The sequence below is a fragment of the Parasteatoda tepidariorum genome, chromosome 8, assembly GCF_982258835.1.
Source record: "Parasteatoda tepidariorum strain Cologne lab strain chromosome 8, Ptep-v5.0, whole genome shotgun sequence".
Lineage (NCBI taxonomy): Eukaryota > Metazoa > Arthropoda > Arachnida > Araneae > Theridiidae > Parasteatoda > Parasteatoda tepidariorum.
The window spans coordinates 38,244,823-38,261,621 of NC_141762.1; the positions used below are offsets into that span (position 1 = coordinate 38,244,823).

Genomic DNA, 16,799 nt, shown 5'->3' on the forward strand with positions numbered 1-16,799 from the left:
GAAGTCATTGGGTGCCAAATCAGGGCTGTACGGTGGATGACCCATCAGTTCGATCTTTCGCTCCGTCAGAAATGCCTTTGTTTGAGTCGATGTGTGAGAGCTGGCATTGTCATGATGAAGAATGATTCGCCTGTTCTTCTGCTTTTTTCGAATTTCTCCGAAGACTTCTGGCAAACAAATGGTCGTGTACCATTCAGAATTATCGGTCCTGCGTTGCTCTAACGCCACTGTTGCCACATGACCGTTAATGCCGAAGAAACAGGCAATCATTTGTTTCGATGTGCTTCTTCCTCGAACAACTTTTGTTGGTTTTGCCTCGTCTTGGAAGACCCATACAGTTGATTGCTGTTTTGTTTCCGGCTCATATGCATAGATCCATGATTCGTCACCTGTGTAAATGTTATACACAGCCTTTGATGTACCTTGAACGTATTTTTCCAACATTTCTTTGCACCAATCGACACGAGCCTTTTTTTGAGCGTTTGTCAGATTATGCGGGATCCAACGCGAACAAATTTTTTTACGCTCAAATGTCATGCCAGTCATAATGTCCAAAGACGCCTCTATCTCACGGTATGTCACATGACGATCTTGCTTTATCAGTTCACGCACAGCATCGATCTTTTCTGGCACAACAATGGATTTTGGACGACCTGCATGGGATTCGTCCTGGATCGAACATCGACCACGATTAAATTCGTTATACCAATTTTTTACAGTACTGTAGGATGGCGCTTTATCGCTTAATAAAGAATTAAGTTCATCGAAGCACTCTTGTCTTGACAATCCATGTCGAAAGTTATGAAAAATTATGGCACGAAAATGTTCACGATTCAATTCCATTTTTTGAAAGAGAAGAACTTTTCCATTTACTGTCAACAACACAAATGAAGCTATAATGGTAAATCGTCTGCTGAATTTATGTTTAAAAATATCAAACTTTCGATTAAAATCGTCTGCGGTCGCTTAGCAACAATTACTGTTGCCAAGGCCAGAAATATAAATAGCAACCCTCGCACGATAGGAGAGAGTCAATTGTAACATGTTTTACTTAACTATTTTTGACTAACAAAAAATCCAATACATTATTAGTATTAATTGACAGACGAGTAAAGTAGACTATCCTCTACTAGAAAAGAAAAATAAATACCTTATTTTAAATGTTATTATATTAGTTATTAACAATTTTTTGAAAGTCGTGCGCTTGTTACAATTGTCCCCACTTACGGGGTCAATTGTAACAGTTCAACTAAAACGTAGTTAATTATACATGTTATAATAGTTGTGATACATTTTTTTATTGATCAAAATAGTAGTGATATTTTAGGAGTAAAAATAATAATGAGCAGAGACCAAAGGGGTTAAACTTTAAGGGATTAAAAATTTTAATTTATGCTGTGAAAGGTGACAAATAAAATAATGCACAAGCAACATAATGTAAATGATATAGGAAAGTATAGGAACTTCTTAAAGAGTTAAGTAATGGTTTATAAACATAAGATTATTTATTTTCAGCTGTTACAATCGTCCCTTTAATTATTGTTACAAGAGTCCCCAAGACGACATTTCAGCTTCATTTGTTAAAAACAATGCTAGTTAATTAACAAAACTAATCTTTTTTTTTTGAAATGTTAATTAAGGTGTCCACTTACATATTCGGTTAAAAAAAATTTTTTGTTTGAACAAAATTACTTTGTTACAATATAATATTCTAATACCAAAAAAAGTACTTACGTAGCGTAAAAATATCTTTTGTGATGTTACTCTTTCAAAAGTACATAAAAATGGTTGCCAGCAGGGGTGTACATGTAGATTTTTTAAATACACCTTGTGCGCCACCTAGGAACCAAATCTGGAACCCGACACTCAAACTTTTTGCTCTGTTACAATCGTACCCTGTTACAATTGACCCCACTCTCCCCTACTGTTATGATTTTAGAGTTATTTCGTTAGACCCTTTGCTAAACTCGCGTATTATTACTACTTTTATTTAGTTATCCTAATATTAAGTTAACAATTATTTAATGCAGTTACAAATATAATTTTTTAGTAGGCATGGTTTTGTGGAACATGTACAACTTTGACTCTGCACTGTTTGAAAATGGTTAAATAACAATTTATTAAATTGTTACTTTGCCAAACAAATCAATCAAATAATCATAAATAGGATGGTATTCGAACTAGTAACTGTGTGAAAACGGTTTATTTACCGCTTTCACTTAGTATGGCTTAACTACCCGAATTTAATCGCCGCAACTAGACGCACCTATTTAAGCCACTTAGTTCCATGCAGCTGGGTACAAAAGGGCTAATTGGTCAATCGCATGACTGACTGAACGGATGTTCGAGTTCAATTGTTGACACCACAATATTTACTCCATTTTCCTTCATCACATAAAGAGATTCTAGTGTGCAGCACGAATACGAAACTCTCATTCCCGCATAGATGGCAGCAACATAAAGCCGTTTAACACAAAAATGTCTAGTATTTTCCATCTCTTACGATGGGTGAAACAACCAAATAAACACTTAACCACATTGCATGATTCATTTTATAAAACACAACTGTACCACAACCCAACTCCAATGCTTATTGCTTAACGAAAATCTTATCTGTAATGCCCAGTTAAACTACAATTAATTACAATTTTGAAACCATGCTAGTTGTAAATGATAAAAAAACGAATAATTTTGCATTCATGGTTTTTTATCCATACTAGTTGTAAACGGTTTCAAAACCGTAAAGATAAATAATTTTCTTTACCGTAAACATTACGGTTAATTCGATGGATAGACAGCAGCCTGTCATTTTACCGTATTTTTAGAACAAAAATTCTAACAATGTGTGTGACCAAGCTTTACATTCAATTCCATCTGAAACTCATTTAGTATAGCAAAGATTTCCGGATTCAATATTTTAAGAACAACCATTATAAAATTATAAAGTAGAAGTTAATATCTTCGGGGTTTGATGACTATTTACTTTTATCGATACTTTTAACAACAGCGGTTTTTAAATTAGCTTAAAATTAGTCATAATTTAAGAATCAGTAAAATGCAATGCTTTTAATATTTGCATTCTACTGTAAATCAGTTAAATTAGTAAGATTATTGTTTTAGTTCAAACAAGAAATTTAATTCTTAATTTTTATTGAAATTAATGCACTCCCTTAGCAGCCAAAGGGTTCGTAGAGGCTAAGTCTCTAAGACTTCGAGACTGACGGCATGAATGGGGAAAATGGTCAACTTAGTACCTTGGTCGCGCTTACTTCTCAGCAATCAGGTATCCATCAGCCTGGAAATAGTTGCTTTATGATATTAGAGACTTATAATAATTGATGCAATTGAAAAAAATTTTTTTAACTTAACGTGATTGAAAGATGAACTTTTTTGAAAATATTAGCCCAACAAAAGGGCTTTTAATCATCCGAATTACTTCCGGTGATCAGCCGATTCAGTGAAAGCCTTGTTTAGAATATTTTTTAAAAATATAAGCCCAACAAAAGGGCTTTTAATCATCCGAATTACTTCCGGTGATCAGCCGATTCAGTGAAAGCCTTGTTTAGAATATTTTTTAAAAATATAAGCCCAACAAACGGGCTTTTAATCATCCGAATTACTTCCGGTGATCAGCCGATTCAGTGAAAGCCTTGTTTAGAATATTTTTTGAAAATATAAGCCCAACAAACAGGCTTTTAATCATCCGAATTACTTCCGGTGATCAGCCGATTCAGTGAAAGCCTTGTTTAGAATATTTTTTGAAAATATAAGCCCAACAAACGGGCTTTTAATCATCCGAATTACTTCCGGTGATCAGCCGATTCAGTTGTTTAGAATATTGTCTCCTCGACATTTTATATTCAATAATTTTTATAAATTCTAAGACAATCAAACTGTTAGTAGTTTTGGATGGTAATTGTGGGGGAGGTTTGGTCCTCCGTCCTTAGCCGCCAATATTCGTATAGTGAAATTCATTATTGTTCGTATTGGCCGTTAATAAAAGTAAAATGGATGAAACAAAAATGAAAGTCTCTAGGAAATTAATATGAATCGTGAATATGAAAATCCAATTTATTAAGCAATATTTCTTGAAGATTATGGAGAATGGCCATCAATACAAATCATCATAATAATTACCAATTATCAAAAATAAATCCCTTGAAGGGATCAAGGAAATATAACTTCCACATCAAGATGTTTTTTTTTCTTAGCACTTTTGTTTTACGATTGCATATCTTTTTAAACCGTTAGGATGACTGGGACAGGAGTGCCCCAAAGGGGACTCCTAGTCACCACAAATTTTGAATTCCAAGTGAATATAATTATTCCCGACGGACGTAGAAAGTATGGGTAGGAGATCCATAATTTGGCGATTTATCATAATATATCATAGCCAAAACAAAGCCAACCAACATATTAATATGGGTTTAAAAAAATACCTTGGCGATCACGAGTCGCCAACAAATTTATGAGAATTATTGCAACCATGCAACCGAAACATTTAGCCGTTGGAAATTTAGACTAAAAAGTTATAAATAGATTTTTGTTTTCGATTAGAGGCGACAGTGAATTATAAGTCTGCCTAGTAATGCGATAAAAAAGTATCCGTTACATTGATCTAGAAGAGAAGAAATAAATATTTTATGTTCGTTTTAAAAGATTAAATCTTCGATTTATTTTAAATATAATTCTATTAATAAAAATAAGCTTAAGTAATGAAAGATATTTTAAAAGATAGGAAGTAAATATGTAATGCCAATTGTAGCATCACAGTAATTTATCACTATAATGACTCCGTTAGTATGAATCCGGCCTTTTATAATCGGTTAAAACTTCTGCGCTAGCGAGAAACTGGTATTTAAGAGAACGTCATGCAACGGAAAAAACTTTTCATCGCCAACTCCTTTCACTTCCATAAGTAAAATAAAGTATAATTATAGATAAAGGGGGTTAAAACTTAGAGTAAACCATGAAGTTTCAAATATTGAAAGAAATTTGAAAAATTATCAAAATGAAAACAAATTATGAGAGTATAACTTTGGATTGCGCAATGAGGAAATTCTCTTCCAATAATTTGTTTGCATTTCGACATTTTAAATTTTTTTTCCAGCAATTAAAAGTTACATAACTTTTCCTAGATTTGCTTGAACTCCCTTTTTCTATAATTCACATTTTAAATTAGTTACAGAGGTGAAACAAAATTTGCAATAAAAAGTTTCTTCCGCGATATATCACTTTCTTAAGGTGTTAATACTGTATGTCTGCCAGTTTGCAACTTATTTCTGTTAAGAAATAAATAAATAAATAAACCTGATTTGAATTATACTAGATATAAAAAAGAACATTTGTTTAAAAAAATCTTAAACTTTCGCACGAACAATATTCAATTTATGTTCCGAAAGCTGAAAAGAAAATTGTGAGAAACAAATTGGAAATTTTTTAAAAAAGTGCTATTTACTCTCTCTCATTTCTAATATATTATAATACATATATAATGCTCTCATAGAGGGTATCAGAGCAGTTAATCATTAATTTAGTTATTAAGATTGTAACTTATGAAACGTTTAAATAACATGTTTGAAAGAACCTGTTTAAATTATTTATTTAGCATTTTTATCCACTGCCTTTACTCCTCACAGGTTAAGGCCTCCAAATATCAAGAAGGGAAAAAATATCACTTTAAGTTACACAAAAAAGATTTCACTCCCATTAATAAATTAAAGTTGGGAAAAATACATAAAAACCACACATGTTGTTAAAATCGTCAAGTTATGTTAAGTATTAAAAAAAATTAGATTCGACAACTTACAAATTACCTTACTTTTTTTTAAAAAAAATTGATAAATGAAGAAATATCATGTTGGATCACTAGATACCTGCAAGTTACGTCATCGCAGGTAAATTGTGGCATTTGTCGATCCAGAAGCCAATCCCGTTCGACACACTCGCGTCAGATGTCACTTTCAGGTACTCAATTAAATCTGATTTAAATCGCATGGTTAGGTATAATCACTTCAATTCTTTTCGAGTTGCAAGTGTCCAATTATAAGGAAATCAAATCTTTATTACTCATAAAACCTTAAATATAATAATGGCTCCTAAAGTCACACGAAAAAAAAATCGATTATCATTTTTTAAAACGTTTTAGTAATGAATTGGATTAATTTTAAAATAAAACATATGTTTTAGCTCGTTAAAATTACCGATCAAAAATAATTGGTCAAAATTATCACTGAAAAAAAAAGGCAATAATGTAATATTTTTGAATGTCATTTAAATGAATGAATGAGAATAAATCTTTTCAAAGTGTTTTTCATAAATTATTCATAAAAATTCAAATCATTCTGTCCACAAGAACTGCAATAGAAGAATAACCTCAATGATTATATTTCCCTTTGAGAATGAGTAAACCCGTGTAGCTTGCAGTTCTTGCTGTGCATTTTGGAAATGATACTTTCTAAAATATGAAGGTGAAGCAAATGCATATTTTCTTTTTTATATGTATATATGTTTCGGAGGGGGGATATTGAGGAAGATATGTTATTGGGGATAACAACTTATCTAGATCTAACTCTCAAAGGGAAAAAAAAGATGTACGGAAAAATATTACTCTCGTAAAAGTACATTTTCCACCCAAAATAAGATCATTTATAAAAAAGAAACTTTCTTTTGAGATAAAGATTTCTTTTACTTTGTTTTAAGCATGCAACGAGCGTATAGTCAGATAAACGTCCTTTATACCCGTTATAACTTTTGATAAAATTATCGTATTTTTTATTATATTATTAAAAATGTGGCCAAAACTACCAGAATGTGGTAAAATTTACCGTCTTTCTGGTTCTGTGGGAACACCAAAAAAAAGGTAATTTGTAACGAAGCTTTTTGGTAATTATTTTGGAAATATTAACATTAAAATATGGTTCCATATTATTTGATAAAACTTGGTAAGTGTGGTAAAATTTTGTAACTTCATCATTATATCTTAGAGCATAGCATAAAAACCATCTATTCTGTAAATTTACTTTTCAGTTTTGTATTTTTAACTAAATATGTGGTAACAAGAACTATAATTTTCGGTAAATTGTAATCATATGAGCTAAAAAATTTTTAATACCGTATATAGTTAAATACCGTATATTTTGATTTTATAAAACAGGATTAGGATTTTTTTGTTCATTAATGTCATAACTATATAGTAAGTCGTAACTACATAACTATATAGTATTATGAGAATATTTTAATCTGTGCAGATACGCAACATATTTTTATCTTAACTACTCATAGAAAATAATGCTTGTACGGAAAATTAATTGAGGGATATTATTTTCACAAGACGTACTTTCCCATCTAATAAGACGAGGAAGTTTCTGCTAAAAATATATTCTACACTTAGTTTTAAGCTAGAAAATATTATATTGAGAATAATAGTTTGGTTTTCATTTTCAATCCTTGATAACTAGTTAAAAAAATTTCAGTAAATTTTTTTTTTGCATAATTATCCAATTAAAAATCATTATTTTTCCCTCCATATTTTATAAAATATATCATATTTTTTAAACATGCATAATTTTTCGTACTTTAATCAAATTTAGTACATTATTACATATTTTACTTTCTTCAAGGTAACAATTTGACCTATGAAATTCCCAAATCTAATTTTAGGACGGACACGTGTTTAAAAAAATAACAATGATTTTTACAAAAAAAATATGTTAAGCGTTTTTTTCACTACGGTAATTGTGGTAATTGTATCATAATTGGTAAAAATATTACCTGCATAAAATAGTTGGCAAAAATAGGCAATTTGAGAATTTTGATTCATTTTTAATTAATTTATTTTACAAACAATTACCGGGGGACTTATTACCTATGAAAAATAGTTTAAAAAAATTAAGCTCTAGAAATTATAAATTTTTTGACAGAGATGCAGTAGGAATCACCATTATTTATTTATTGTTTTAAATTTCTTTGCATAATTATAATTGATGTATAAAATAGCAGTTTTATCCGTTTTGCTTTAATCATCTGTATATAAAAAATCTAACCATACACCAATATTCTTCTTCTTTTTTTTAAAAAAACAAAACACGAAAATTATGTTATAATTTTTCGTCTTTCGATGCATAAAATCTAATTTTTTTAAATTCTGTGCACCAAAAAACTATGAAATGGTATTATAGTAATTTATTACTCAGCCAGTTACGGATATTTATAAATATCTCCTAAAAATACAAACAATGCAGGAAAAACATAAATAGGTTGAAAATATATTTATAAATATGAAGAATAAAGTTAGCAGAGTTATTTATTTCCTGCTATCTTCAGTAATGCATAATTAAATTAATGAAATTAAACAAAAAATTAAAACTTGCATTGCTAAAACATTATTTTCGACTGAAAAGGAAGAATTTTTTAGAAATAAAATCTTTCATCTACAGCTTTGTAAAACCTTTATTTTTCGAGAACCATGCGACCAATTTCACTTTTATTTTGTATTTTGCTATATACATTTACATTCCTTAACGCAAAAAATTTTATACATTATAATCCCAAATTTTTAAGACTATCACTAAAATGAACAATAAAAAATATAATGCATAATTATTATATATCTTTGGATAAACGAATTTCCTCCAAGTTATGTATGCAAATGTGTATGCGTATTATAATGTGTACAAACAATTTAATTATTTAAGATTTTTTTGATTCTCTTCAAAATTTCTCGAGATATGCAAAATGTATGGCGAAATACGCAAAAAGTAAAATTAACATGAGGAGAATTCCAAACTTTCAATCGTCCTCCCGCCTAAACTGCTTGGATCATATTTTCCAGATTGTGGCTACCTTCCTTATTTTGAGGATCAGAAATGAGGTGATCAATGTTTTGAGGTTCCATCCCACCACTTCAATATTTTGAGGTCCCATCGAAGAAAAGGTTAAGATTTTTTCAGAGAAAGTATGTTTTTGAGTTTGACTTCATAACTTAAAATATCATCTTCACTAATTATATACCATATTTAAATTGAGCATATTTAAGGTTAAATTATGCCTGTCCCAGAAAGGCATTCGAACAAATAAAGAAATTTCTATAAAAAATTGGTACACAAATAACTCCTTAGCTTGGTAAAAAAATATTCGGGGTAACAGTGACCCAATGTGTAAAAATATTACTAATGATGAAAAATCTACTTTTCCGTAATGATTGTGATTAATATTGATGATTGTGATTTCGAAAAAATTTAAATCAATGTTTTAACATTAATATTACATGATATTGACTTATTAACTGTAAAGAGTAAAAAAAATGATTACAATTTAATTATTTTTTTCAATCTCAGTTGGTTATACTTGTTTATGTTCAATGCCATTCATTTTTATTTTACAATTTTAGAAGCTAAATTTGTAAATCTGAAACAAAAAGCTTACTTAAAGTACACCAATTCTTATTTTTTTGCTTTTTGAGTTCATATTATTCTATACTCCATAAAATTTAATACTTAAGTCCTTTTATTCATAAGAAATACATATAATTAACAATTCCTTAAATCTTCTTAATAATAATTAAGCTTAAAGAACTATCATCAGAGGGAACTCTAACAGTAAAGCCATAATAATACGTTGTTAACTGCAGTTTATCTCTTAAAATGTATCGTTATTTCCACTAAGTATTTTTTAAAATGAAAGTTTTAGTTTGTTTTTATATTCTTTTTTCACTCTTATGGGATAAAAAAATGATGAATTGAGATTGAGCGTAGGTTGTATTTTTAAGTAAATATGAAAAAAAAATTTTTATTACAGGTCAAAATAAAAATACTTATCAAGGGGAATAAAAAAAATATATAATCAATTTCAAAAATTTTGATTAGAAATTGATTGAAAAACATTATTTTCTTCATATTTTTTATGTTTACAGCTTTTTATTAGAAGTTATTTTTGTCGCTTAATTTACAAATGAATCAAAGTTAAAGACGCTAGCACGGGTTCATTAAATGTTGCAAAAAATTTCTTATGGTAATGTTAATCATGACAAATATTTAAATATAATCCCTAATCATATATTTTTTTAACTTATGAACCTTTCTTAAAATTAAATTTACAATATGCATTTTTCTTATTTTTTGAAACATTAAACACAATATATCGAATTCTTTAATGGAAAAAGTATTATATATTGATTTCTGCTAAAATTTTTAAATTCCAAAAAGAACTGCAAAAATTAATTGGGATATTAAAAATGCGACCACTATTTTTATTAGAAATTTTTGAATCTATTTTAAAGTTGTTCATTTTTGATACTATAATATAAATATTTTGCTGGTTATATGACTTTGTCACAATATATAAAAATTCTCATTTTATTTTAATGTTTCAAAAGATGCCTTTTTTGATTTTTGAGAATATACTATAACATTTTAAGTTTTAAATATGGCAATTTTTAGTCAAAATTAAAGAAAACTAATTCCATTTTTCTATTTCTTATATCAGCTCTACAAACTAGGTTAGGAATTCAAAGGGGGAAGTTTCTGAACTTCTTTCGCATTAATGCCAATGGATTGTCAACATTCTAAACCTAACAGTTTTAAACTGTCAAGATTTTAAAACCTAACAATTTTGAAATCTTCTGCAACCTCAATGACCCAAAATTAAACAGTTTAAATTAATTAAAAATGGAATAAAATGCAATGCCTAAAATACAATATGTGTGCAAAAATTTAAAATCATTAATTAGTTTCATCTGTAGCCTAAACGGCCACAAATTTTGATTTCGAACTTATATATTTGAATAAATCTAGTATATGACACTTTATGAAAACTAAAATTTATTCCGCATGCTCCGATCCGGCATATTTCGAAAGCACAAAACAAAGACGTACATTCTTCAAACCCACCAGAAATAAATAAGGAGAGCAAAACTGTTTTTAAAAAAAGAAAAACACTAAGTTGCTGACAAAAAAAGGCAAAATAAAGATTAGGGGGATTCTTCCTACCCCAGTCACATCAGCTCATCTCAATGACCGGGAATCTTGTTTCATTCGTATGAATGCTTATTCTCCCATTTAACGGGAGGAAATCTTCTCAGCCCTTCTATACTACTTGGAAATGCATTCTGCTCTAACTTGGTCCTTTCGGATACCGTCGTTCCCATCGGCAATTGCAGTTTTTTTAATATTGTTTTAACCTTTATTTTACATTTCTTTGTTTCCGTCGGAAACTTTGCTCTTCCTATTTTCAGATTTGTTTTGTTTTCCTCATTCACGTCTGATGGTGACATATTTTTAATTAGCATCCACATATTAAGAATGGCTGTCTTTATTTTAAAGAACTCGAAACCTAACTATTATAGTTAACAAAGAATGGTTGTCTTTATTTTAAAGAACTTGAAACTTAACTTTTATAGTTAACAATTTTTTTTTCATTATCAAATTTATCTTTTTGCTTCAGTTTCTTAGAATTACTCTTATCATACATTATACTTTCTTCATTTTGACGCTATCCAATTATATTAATTTATTTTTATTATTATTTTGAATTATTCATAGAGATCTCATTTTCTATTTATTAGTGGTGTTTTCAGTGCATAAAACCGTACAGTTGTTTGCTCGATTTCAATTAAATGATTCAATTTAAATTCCCTGTCAACTATTTCAAACACATTTGAATATCGTATATTATAATAACTCATATATCCTTTTATCCTTGCATAGATTGCTAAGAGCATTTACAAATATATTTCTAATTCAATTAGTTTTATTTATCTATTTACATCTCTTTTTAATAAATTATATTTCTTGCAATGACTAAAATTCGAAATTTTCGGAAATTTGCTTTAGTCTAATTGACATTTCTGTTCCTTAATCACGTGCTTGGAATTTTTAATAAGATGGCTTTATGAACAGATATTTTCGTCTTAAGTAATCCCTCAACGAATTAAACTATTCAGGAAAGTTCATCTCTGTTTGTTTATAAATAATTTAATGATTCATGAACAAACGTTTTAAAATAAGTAACTAGTAACGGTTAGATAGAGATGAATTTTAAGTAGGAATTTAGAAATTTGAGGTAGGGAAATTTGATTATAATACTTTTAAGCATATTTTAGCTTTTAAGCATCATTAATGTAACATCTTATTTATCTATCTATAATAATAAAAGTAAGGTATTACTTGATTAAAATAATTCATTCGCTTCAAAAATATACAAATTGTAAATAGCAATTGCCACGTTTCAAGCTCTCAAAAATAGGCACGCATTATTTAGATTTCCCAGACATGCGGACGGAGCGGAAAAGAGAAAGATAAAGGGGAGAAACGTAACTAGAAAAACCATAGTAACAGAGAGAGATAAAAGAGGAAAAAACAGACTGAGAAAAATCACAGAGGCCGAGAGGGGCAAACCAGGGTAAAATGCATTACTGCGCGTTATAGTGATGAATTAATGTTGTTAATAAGAGAATCAGCACTCATATGAATAAAATAAGATTCCATGGCATCAGGCTGATGTGACTGGAGTAAAAATCATTTTGGCATTGTTGAAATTGAACTGATGTACAAATTCGCAACAATGTGCAACGATTGATGATTTTTTGTATTTTTGATAACGGAAATATCTACCGTGTCCCCTATGATCACACTGACAAGGACTGTGGTAAACGCTCCAATGATTCATTTAATAGAAGAAAGATTTTGTGAGCGTCTGCATGTCTAGGTACTCATGTGTGTGTGTGTCTCTTTTATAATTTTGGAACTATTTTTTCCATTAAAAATATAAACTGCAGACGATTCTCCTTTATTGTTAGTTTGAAATATGATATCAGTTACGTTTGCAAATTTACAGCTCTATTTATGGAAAATGACTATTCAACGTAAATGGCAAGTGAGAACTGGGGTAATTTTGAAGTAAAAATTAAGATGTACAATAGATTTTAATTTCTATAGAATGAATTTCTAAAAATGTGCTTAGTTTAATCAAAATGTGTAATGCTGCAGAAAACATTAGTAAATAATAAAAAATTTAATTATTTTAGCTTTATTAATTATGTTTGCAAATGTCTTTCAATTTTGCTCATGATTTCGCGGTTTCGATTTATACCGACTTATTGATTATATGCCTTTCCTCTCGTTCAGGTATTTAGCAATTGTCAACAAAAAATGTCAACAAAAGATAATTTTAATTCCACAATTCCATGCAAATTCTAATTGGATGGAAGAATCACAGGATGAACACGTATTTTAAAAAATAAAATCCATCTATATTTAGCTATGATCATCAGAAAATTAATATTAGTTATCACAGAACTCACCTTTAAGTAATTTATTAATCATTATTAATTTAATCTCAATTAATTAATTTATTATTAAAGGGTAAATATCAGTGTTGTTTATTTATTATCCTTCTTAATTATATTTAAGGTAATTATTTTGTTTTTCTTTTCTATTAGTATTAGAAATATAATGCTTAAGCATATGAGTTTTATTTCTTCATAATAATAAAAATTAAGCAATCGCAAGATATTATTTTATAATAAAAAAGTTAACGTTTTACAATCATTAAACGGAAAATAAACCATATTTTTTAATAAATCACATTTACTTTGTAACAAATTTTATGAAGTAATATTATCAGTCTATGCTATTAAAATAATGATAATACAAAATAGCTATTGGAAATTCTAATCTGCAACTTTATGCACTATTGCTGAATATTCCACTTCGCGAAAAACATGAACAAGTTTTTATGCCTGCAAAAAATAAATAGGATTATGGATGAAGCTGCAATGATAACGGAGTATATTTTTCATGTTTAAATTTTGTCATGCTAGATTTGGAAACAAAGTTTGAAAAACCAGATTTGTGTTGACGCAATAAAAAATTTTGTGATCTCTTTATTGTAACCTTTTTTTTCATAACAATATGTTTTAATTTAAGAAATACAAATGATTGCGAAGTAATTGCAGGGATTGATTAACAAAGTAAATAGGAGACGGAGTCTTATTTAAGGAATAAAAATCTTACTTTTAGATCTACTAAAATGAATTTAAACTTATCGTGAAAACATGAACAAGCTATCTCTTAATAATCCATAAGCTTTTCGCATTTTAAAAATAAATGAAAAAAAGTAATACTTTAAATAATTTTTAGATAAGTATTGAAATTTTTTTCAGCATTTAAATTAATCAAAGCTTATTATACAGAAGGAAAAAAAACTATCAAACCACAAGCTTAATGTTCATAAAGCTTGTTAATTAAAGATTATTATACAGAAAGAAGAAAAACAATAAAACCACAAGGGGAATTAAATGCTTAAACACTCGGAATTTTTAAAGAGCAAAAATACAGAAGGTATTTCAAAATTAAGTTTGCAACTTTGAAGTAAAATGTTAGAATTTTCATTCTCCAATTATTATATTTCAACCAGCGGCCACCTGTTCATAGAATTAACCGTGAAGTTTATGCTTAGAAACATTTAACTAAATCTACCTTTACAGGTTTGAAACCGTTTACAAATGATGTGGTTAAAAATGGTGAATTCAAAACCATACGCTTCTGTAACAATTTACAGCTAACATGGTTTTGAAACCATAAAAAAGGAATTTAACTGAACTTTGGAGTTAAATTACGTTAGGCTTTTTGTTAGGTAATGAACTTTAGAGGTTTTGGTTCAGTAGAGGTTTTGGTTGTGTAGTGTTTTGTTACGTGAATCGTTAAATGTGCCTTGATTAGTTTATCTACTGGTTCCATGGATCGTGAGAGAGGAGAAATACTAGGTTTTTTGTGTCAAGCAGCTCTATATTGTTTTGCTACCTATGCTTGGATGAGAGCTACTAGTCGTATAGTCCAGAGCCACCAATTGATGAGTCAGGACACTGGAGACACATGTTGAAGAGATGATGGAAATATTGCGGTGTCAACGGGGAAATTTGATCCTCCGCTCATGAGATTGGCAGCTAAGCACTATCGACTAAAGTAAGCATCCCAGTTGTAAGACCCTTAAGGACTTCATCACGTGTTCACCATGCCCTTATTATAAGATTATTAGGCATTTGCTGTTATCTTGGGAATCCAATGTTGGAAAATAAAAATATGAATTCGCATTCTTTATCACATGGCTGAGCTTCCAACTATCGAAGAAAGTGTGCTCGACAAATATTGACTGTGGCGTTATTGGTAAGCTTCTGGTTGTTTAACCCTATTTGGTGAAAACAGCAAATAAAATATTTTTCTCACAATTAACAGTTTTTCTTCATCTATTTTATAATTACTTGGCTTTTTTTGTTAAATAAGGTAAAATAATAATTAAAAAGATATTATTTAATCATATTTTAAGAGAAATTTCTTACAATTCAATTATGTTCTAAATAAATAATTATATATTTCAGTAAAGATTTTTAAGGATCATCTAAAGACGATTTGAGGCATTTATAAAAAAACATTTTTCTACATTTTTAAGATAATTTTTCCATTCAATTTCTTTAGTTTAAGAATATTATTATTATTATGATATTCTTTTCTTAAGAAAATTATTATGATTTATGTTTCTTTTTAATTCTTCTTGCAATGAAATTTTGCCTTTTAATTATCGCTGTCAAAATTCATCTCATTTTATAAAATTATGTTTCAAAGATTCAATAAAATATCATTTAGAACATTATTGAAGATATTGTCTATTTTTATCATTTATATATTATTTTTATCATTATATTTTGTTATTTATAATAAAACAAATTCATAGTTTTTTTTAAATTATTTATTATATCTAGTTTTCTACCAAATTTATGCTTATTTTTTTATTTTAGTGACTTTTTTACAATGTAAAGCTATCTAATAACATTCTATGATTGTAACGAAAAATAAAGAGAATTGTAGATATTAACTTCTTATTTCTATTAATTACGCCTACAACATTTGATCTATACTCAAATTAATTCTAGCACATTCTTTACTGTCGACAAACATTCTTTGCCCTTCTTAGAAAAGACAAACGTAATTTATATAGGAATGCAGTGAGAAAACAATTAGGCTGAATGTTATTTTCAGGGATAAAAATGGAGAAGATTACCTTAAAAGGATTCTAAAAGAGCTTACTTTTGTAAATTTATATTTCTTTTTTCCTTTAAATTTCGTGAAACAGTAGCTAAACTTTACATCATGTTTAATAATTTAAAGAAATTTTCTTAAGCTAAATGAAAATAATATTTCTGTTATCATATTCACATTTAAGAATTTATCCACATTTTTATTTTTATATTAAAATGTTTTAGCAGATTATGTAAGATAGGAAAGAATTAGTCGCTAAATTATTGTAAGCTGTAAAAAATGCTTATAAATATGATTCCTTTATTTTTCTGCTTATTTTCCTATATTCGGCTTAAAATAAGTTAATGCTATTGAAATCTGGCGTCGAAATTAAGCATATATATTATCAGTACCAGGCAAGAATTCGTTAAGGAAAAATTACACGGTATAATCTATAAAGATACTTAAAAAATTTATTAAAGTCTGCATGTGACATCAATTTATCAAGAAATTCAATTTTATCAGATATGATAATAATAATACTGAATATATGTTCAAATTTCTCAATTTTTTTAAACACTAAACAAACACAGAACTCGAAATGTCTTCCACTTTAATGATGTGACTCAATTGTATCACTGGCTGTCCAATTCTTTATATTAGCGTCGGCAGTTTAATTACTAATATTTGCTCGATTCACAATGTCATAAACTGCATTGTCACTGTGAAAATTACCTCCACTAAGAGTACTTGTATTGTAAATATAGAATAAATGGTAAAAAGTAC

General features: G+C 28.6%; 1 protein-coding gene across 2 annotated transcripts in view; it reads left to right on the forward strand.

Annotated features, from left to right (window-relative positions):
- Positions 1 to 16,799, forward strand: part of LOC110282076 (junctional adhesion molecule 2A) — a 97,452-nt gene that overhangs the window by 49,112 nt on the left and 31,541 nt on the right. The gene's annotated exons all lie outside the window — the stretch shown is intronic.